Below are 8,455 nucleotides of genomic sequence, written 5' to 3' on the forward strand. Positions count from 1 at the left end.
GGACAGGGTGGGAAGAGATTGCTTGTCAGCCTGCTGGCTCTTCTCTCTGCTTCTTCAGGGCTGCCCCTGAGGTACAGCACAGCCAGGACTTCTGACATGCTCTGCCCTTGGAGTAAAATGTTATCTGTAGATTTGCATCTCAGGCCTGCTATCAACTTACTGTTTATCCACACTCCAGTCATATAATACCATACATTTTGAGTTAGGGAGCTGTTAAGTGGGGGGGGGGGGGGGGGGGGGAGGGGACAACATTTATAAGCTCAATTCACATTTCAAAAACTCCATTATTATCAGCATGGAGGAGGAAAGAACACAAATAATTAAATTCGAGAGTGAGGGGTTAATACATGAAGGCCTCATTTTGATAATTTTAAAGTCACTGAAACTGCCCAAGGAAATAGCTGTAGTACACATCAAGGGACACCAAAAGAGAATGACTCCAGAAATAAGAAAAAATAACTTAGCAAATCAAGAAGCTAAAAATGCAGCAGAAAATGAGGTTGAGAAAATCATGCTAATTTTGACCCCAAAAAGGAAAAAATGGCAATTCCAAAATGTAGTGAAGAAAAAAAAAAAAAAAAAAAAAAAAAAAAATTATTAGAATAAAAGAGAAGTTAGATAAGTCTGGAAAATGAAAGCTTCCTAATGCCAGCCAATTACTTCATAAGGCACTTACTAAAAAAAATAAATGTTAGAAAATACACATCAAAAAACTCATTGGGGTACTCCAGGTCTGTGTAATTACTTCCTAAGAAATTACAAAAGTATTGGGATTTTTAAATTAGCAAAACAAGTAACTAAAAGATGCATAATCTGTCAAAAGGTAAATAAAAAGGTAATGAAAAAAACAACCCTTAAAAACTGTAAATTAGCACTCCAACCATTTCAAAGTATTCAAGTCAACTTCACTGACCTTGCCCAAGTCTAAAAGTGGAAGTTTTTATCAGTAATAACAGAGCATCAACTCATTGGGTAAAAGCTGTTCCCACTGGCAGAGCCACAGCTAATATGGTCTGTAAAACCCTTTTGGAACAAATTATTCCCAGGGATGGAATGGTTAATAAAATAAACTCAGACACAGGAACACATTTGACATCAAAAGTGCTACAGCAGATAATTCAAACTTTGGGAATGAAGTGGAAATTCCATCCACCATGGCATCCACAAAGTTGGGGCTGGGTAAAAAGGATAAAGCAGACTTTAAAAATACTCCAACAAATGAATGATTAAAACCCAGATGTCCTGGGTAAAATGTTTACCTTTAGCTCTGTTAGGAACCTGAACACAACCTAGGTCAGACCTGGGAGTGTCACCTTATAAAATAATGTTCAAGTTCCCCTTCCTGACCACCCAACATAAAACTGCCACTTATGAATTAGGGGGGGAAAGTATTAAAAAATATATCAACACAATTGCAACAACCCTTAAAAATGTGCAATTAAAAAAAAAATAATCCCTCAAACCACACCTCTAAATTTTCAAATCCACAATATCCAGCCAAAAAACGGGCACAGGTAAAAAAAGACAGAAAGAACAATGTTTAAGCCACAATGGGAAGGTCCTTTTCAGGCACTGCTGACAACTGAAGCTGCTGCCTGGACCAGGGAACACGGGTGGATCCACAGCAACAAAATCAAAGGAGCTGTGAAAAAACCTAAAAAGTGAACTGTAACATCTGAACCTGGTGACACTAAATTGACTCTTGAGAGAAAACCAGTTGGTGACAAATTGAAAGAAAATTAAAAACCACTGAAATAGCAACTTGATTTCATAAATAGAAGTTACTAATACTTGTTAACTAAAAAATACCTGAGCTGAAAAAACAGTAAAAATCTACAGCTAAAGAGTGAGCCTTCAGACATGAGTGTGTGTGTGTACACACATAAGAGATTGCCTGCTTCTCTTATTTTAACTGCAGATTTTAATACACATTAAGACTTTTCTCCATTTCAGCACCTAATTTTTTCAGCAATTGGATTTTTTTTTCAAGCCAGAGCAATTGTTTCTGTAGATATCAACAGCTATTCAGACATTTTAATGTGCCCAGAGAGTCACTGAGTGTTTTGGAGACTGGGGACTTTAGGAGAGATTTGAATTCCAACTGTTCAGCTACAGTTTTGTTTCAATAGCTTGACTTTCAGAATCATCTGCAGGACTTGTTTCAGTCACACTCGTAGGTTTCTGAAGGTTAAGGCTGTTAGCTCTGAACTCTTTCCATCAGTTTTATTGAAGACAAAAATGGACCAAACAAGGTGCAACACAAAAAGAATTTGGTCCCAGCTTGCCAGCAGCCAACAGTTTGAGACCACAGCTATTTTTCATGAAATTAATTGCCTGAGATTAAAAAATAGCATAATTTGATAGAAGGCTGAAAAGTTAACATGAAATTAAAGCAAAATTAAAATTTTCTTATTTAGTTTAATTCTCCCTTACTGTTTGAAATAATTTTACATTTCTCTTACCAACACTGAATTCAAATTAATATTAATATCTGCTCCTTGCAAAGTTTTACAAAATTACCTTAATACACATTAGGTATCAGGGGCACGTTTTTTTTTTTTTTTCTTTTGATGTAATAATCATTGAAGATTAAAGCAGTGAGAGCAAATGGTAACATAGGTGTTAATTTATTTCTGGAGTGTGTGTGAGGGTATCTACACATGGATGAAATGTAGCTTATTATCTAACCCTGGCAGGGGCAGCTATTACACTTCAGGAACTTGCTGAACCAGGTAGTTTCCTACTCCTCTGAAAAGCCAAAAGAGATGGTATAATCAAGGCAGACAATACCTGAATAGACTTTTCTTACCTCATGCATCTCCCCTTCATGCCCTTAAAGGAAGCCTGCTCTCTCTGAATGGAAATTCTCATTTCATTGCCAGTCCTGTGGTTCAGCAAAATTAGAAATGTGCTTTCCCAGTGTTGGTTATGTGCACACCTGGCCTCAGAGCAGCAGGTAAAATCTCCTCTGTAATCTAGTCTGTGCCTTGCCTGCTTCATTTCATTTGGAATAAACTGCTATCAAAAAGAATAAAGTATGTGGAATATTTCTGTATGTGCCAGGATGTAGATGTAGATGAGAATTTTAAAAATTTGAAGGCAATTGGTAAATGTCATGCTTTTTCCAAACACTGGGAAAGTTGGGATTTGAATTTTGGGATCTTGGTCTGCACTGCTAAGAGTCCCTTGAACAGAAATATCTTGGAGGAAAGCTGTGCAGGGTGGATCACATTTTACACACTTGATTCATTCATGCAGGAATTGGTGCTGAACTCCCTACAGAGGTGCAAACCCAGCACAATTTCACTGCTCTCATATGTTTCCTGTGAGGGGAAGTGAAAGCCACAGATAGAAAAAAAAAATTGTATCCTTGACTTCTGTTTCTCATATTGAAAACCTTTTGTTTTAAAGAGGGATTCAAACAAGATCAGAAATGAGAAGTGTTTACTGGGTAAGGGGACACCCTGTTCATCAGGAGAATTCACACTTCTTCACTCTAGAAGCAAAACAACCATTTCTATTCTGATTCAGATGTGCCCCTCCAGGAAAACACCATGCAAAACAGAAAATATATGAAGATGTTGTTGGTTCTTCTTCCCAATGGCCACCTCCAGTCTTTGATTTCTGTATTATTTATTTTTACTAGCCAATTCTAGAAAATTAACAATAAGATCAAATTTTGTCTTGGGGCTGCTCACAAATATTATTTTGTTTTCCATAAATCATATTGCTTCTGATAGGCACCTGATCAGAGTGCCTATCAAATCATAGCCAAAATCATCTTCCTCTTCCTGACAGCTTCCTAAGTTTAGGGAAGTGACTATTTTAGTCCCACTAGAGGTGGGAGTGGACTGAAACTTCAAGACTGAAAACGGAACCATTTCCAAATGTACTCAATTTGTACAATCCTCTTGGAGCAGGACATGGAAAGGACAGCACTGGAAATCTTTCTCACATTGAAGTGTCTTCACAACCTCTTAGGCTGCAGAAACATCCTGCATCCCACAAACATCTCACCTGGCAAGAAAACCATGACATGGGAGCAAATCCTGTCATTTTATTCCTTGTTATTCTCCTTCTAGTCCAATTTTAGTTTTTCAAATGTAAATTGAAGATTATTTCTGGCTCCAAGACAAGGATGTGTCTGTGGAGTTAAACCTGATAAACACAGTAGATTAAGATGTGGGTGTGCAAGTGAAGCATTTGTACAAAATTGTACCAAACATCTAGAGACAAATTCCCATTTGAATTTGGGAATTCCAAGCCTAATTGACAGAGATATGTTTTACTGTATGTCTATTAACACTTTTTTTGTTGTAAAGAATAATAATAATGGCCTGTTACTGTTGTTTGGGTAAAGTTTCCTGCACGTTGGGGATCCTTAGAATAAAATGATCAATATTGATTCCTGTTGAAAGTACAGAGGGTTTGGATATGGGTTCACTGCACAGGGTCCCTGTTGGGCATGTTACCACACAACACAAAATGTTCTTGGGAAATTATGTAAAAGAAAGAACAATGCTGTCAATAAAAGAGCTCAACAGTTTTTGTGATTTTATGTAGAGAAGTAAAAGTTTCTTAAAAAGGCTTTTTTTTTAAAGTTTGAGTATTCCTTTGACCCAACCCACTTCCAGGCAAACCTTTAAATTGGGATCAGGTGGGCAGCTGCAGCTTGAATGGTTCCTTAGCAGAGAGGCTGTTGCTTGCTGTGCTCTCTTCATTCTTGTGAGTACTCCAGTTTTTTTTATATTTCATAACTTTTACTTCTAATGAGGAATATGTTCTCTCAAAAGGGAAAATATATAAAGTCAAATTTTCAAGAATTGGATTGGTTTTGATGTGCAAGACTCCTTAAAAGGCATTTCTGGGAAAGTTTCCTTTTGTGGTGCTCATGTTGAGATGAAAAAATGTGTTTGAGGTTTGTGGAACAGCTGCTAAGACTGGGAGTCAGTTGAAATTAAGAAAAGAGGAAATATTGAACAAAAAGTGGCATGAGTTCTGTTATAAATGGATTTGGATTTTGGGTTTTGTCTTATTAATCAAACAACAAATTTAAATTTAGCAGCAATTTATTAATAACAGCAATTGTAAATAAATGACTACAGTGAAAGTATATTAGTTATATAGATGCAAACTTTAATTAGCATGAGTCACATATATAGCAGTTCCTAACAGGGTAATTGTTTGTTTGCTGGGGAGGAGGGTGATGGTGTCACATTGAATTAACTCAAGCCAGATTTCTAAGGAAAGAAAATCCCTGCTGCTGAGAGTAGAGTCCGTTCCCAGGGCAGAACATAATTTATGTTCAGTACCTCCAGCACCTGAACTCTGAAGAGTGGGGATTGAATAAACCAGTGAAAGAAGCAACTGTGATATTCCAAAGTGCTGAGGATGGCAGCAGGATTGCAGGAGAGAAGAGCTCCAGGGTGGGACAGACACAGACAGATTTCTGGAGGAACTAACAGGCTTTTACAGACAGAAGCACCACCTTTGTTCTTTCTTCTTTTTGAATTTGTTGGAAGTTTGTTAATTTATCTTTGCACTTGAAGCCTTTCTGCCACTGGTACAGAAACCAGAGTTTGTTGGGAAGGAGTGTCACAGCTGGGTGTGTGTAGTTCATTCTTGTCCTGTGTCACAGCTAGGTGTGTGTAGTTCATTCTTGTCCTGTGTCACAGCTAGGTGTGTGTAGTTCATTCTTGTCCTGTGTCACAGCTGGCTCTGTGTAGTTCATTCTTGTCCTGAGCTGCTCTGTGCTGTTGTAGTGTGCCCTGGAGGATGTACCAGTGTCCCCTGAGAGACAATTGCATTGCAGTGATGATTATCCACATATCTGGGTCTTGTGTTTGGATTTATGCTGGAAAATAAATTTTCCTACATCTTTATTACTTTGTTATTGGATCACTTTAGCAGCTCTTGTGCACATTCTGAGTGGGATGTCTCAAAGTTATGCACCCAGCTTTGAGCCAGTCACCTCAGGCTCCCTTAATGCCCCAAAAATCTCCAGAGTGTGATTTTTGGGACCTGTTTCAGACACCCCCACCTTGGGATAAGACAAATTGCTCTCTGGGGGTACCTGTTTCTCTCTGCTGTTAAGAAACAGAGCTGAGGGTGCCTGCCTCAGATCCTGGGCAGATGGTGACTAAATTAGAACAAATGGATCACACCTTTGCTGTCACTCATGATGAGTGAAACAGGATGAGCCTCTTCATTTGTGTGCTGGGGGGAGGAAGGCAAGTAGGAATTGGTAATTAATGTGGCTCCATGTACAATGAAAGAGCTTCAGTGCTGGCAATAAAAAGGTGAGGGGGTTATTTCACTGAAGAGTGTGGGTAAGATTTCCTGATCAGCGCCAGCCTAATCAGAAGATGAGGAGTAACAAAGGCAGAGAAGGTGACAAAAGGCACAATCTTGCCTAAACACTTCATTGTCTCCCAAAGCACCATCAGTCATGTGTGAAGGGAGCCCCTTAAGCTTTCTGATAACCAAAATTGATGATTGTAATTATTTACACTTACCTGGTGTTCTTTTCACAAAACTTTTAAACCTCTTCAAAAATGGGAGTGAATGTTGTTGTCCTGGATATACAGAGGGTAAAACTGAGCTATGGTGTGGCTGTAATGTGCCAGAGATTATGGGATTAATCTGCAGATGAAATGGCAGTTCAAATATTTTAAACCTGTCATTAGACCTAAGCACCAACTCATGCTGCTTTTATCTTTCCTCTCTCTACATTGTCAAATGCAAAATATGAACTTGCTCCTGTGGCTTTTTTAATGGTATTTTGGAATGGCCTCCAGACTTTTTAGGAGCCAAAATTTGTGGTTTTGGTTTGGTTTGGGTTTGTTTGGGGTTTTTTTGGGGTTTTTTTGGGTTTTTTTGTGAAGGCCATGAAACAAATTCATATTTAATTTCTAAGTGCCATCAGTTCTGTACAAAGGAAGCAATGTGGAACTGCTCTGAGGTGCAGCTACATTGTGTACAGGGAGAGAAAGTTACAGAAAAAATATACTTGGATTATTTTATCTGCTAATTCCTTAAAAAAAATAATCTAGCCACATTTTATAAATATGAGTTCCAGGATGCATTTTGGCATCTTTTCTGCTTTTATTGCAAACAGGACACCTTAATAAGTGTGATTGCTAGAGCTGATGGGAGAGCCCAGAGCCAGACAAGGTGCAACCACCTGACTTTGGTTGCGCAGCTTCTTCCAGCACTTGCATTGTCTTGGGGCTATAGGAAAGTACCCAAAGGTCCATCCAGCTGTAGCTCAAAATTCAGAGATGAAATGTGTTAGAAATGTGACATCAGGCTAGATATACTGAATCTTAATTGAATTATAAATGTAATTAGAAGGGCAAGAACTTTTTGAAATTAAATTCAAGAACTGACAGTGCTGCTGTGCCAAACAAAATAATTTCATTTCAAACACTAAATATGAAAAAAAAATTAAGCCCTTTATTTTATTATTTTTTATTTTATTTTTAGTAAGCATTATCTTCATAGAGAGAATTCTTAAAAGCATCATCGTTTCTCTTGTGATAGTGAGGAAAACTTTTTTAAAGAGTTTGATTTTCATTCTAAATTAAACATCAAAATGAGGAAAAAAAGGATCATATTTTTGTTTTTTAAATAGACAGATGAAAGATTTTGTTATTAATAATTGACATGAAAGCCTTTCGTCTTGAACACTGGTGTATGTAAACCTCAATAAAATCCTAAAAGTGCTTTTGTAGAACAAGAACAGTCACAAAAATCTGAATAAAGCGACCTTTTCAAAGAACATGATGAGAAAGGGTAAAACTCTTACATGTGCAGAGCAACACATTTTACATTCATGCCCTGGTTATTAGGAAGCTTTGAAGTATTCACTGTTCCTGAATCCAGTGTGTTCTGGAATTCATTTGGTGCCTTCATGTGCAGCTGAAAAGTTCCAGCCAAAGTGCTTTGGCTATTTTGTGAGCATGAGAATCTGGATGGGAGCAGGAAAATGGTGTTCCAGTCTAAATCTCATGGAGTGCTGAAGGTCTGACCTTGGGAATGATCACAGCAAAGCTCACATGAAATTAAAGCAGTAAACACTTGAAGAGGGATGGGTCAGGAAAAGAGATTTTTTCAGCTTTGGATTATGATTTTAGAAAAATAGGGAAACAGTTTGTTTCACTTCAGATTTCTTACCTTGATTTTCACTTCCAGATTATTAGGAGTATTGCTTTATCTTCCCTTTTTAATAGGCTTAAAAGCCCAAACAAAGTTTGGTGGCCTGTGCATTCAGGAGCAGGAAACTCATCTGGGTTGATCCAAAGTGTTTCTAAATCTCCCCTGTGTTGGTTATTGTCCTGGTAGCTTTACATTCATTTGGGCATTGGGCTGGATATGTGCTGCCAATTTGCTTTGTAACTTAAAAAAAAAAAAGGAAAAAAATTTTTTACAGGAAAACTGTTTGGTTGCATAAACA

Source organism: Erithacus rubecula (assembly GCF_903797595.1).
Source record: "Erithacus rubecula genome assembly, chromosome: 6".
In the NCBI taxonomy this organism is placed as follows: domain Eukaryota; kingdom Metazoa; phylum Chordata; class Aves; order Passeriformes; family Muscicapidae; genus Erithacus; species Erithacus rubecula.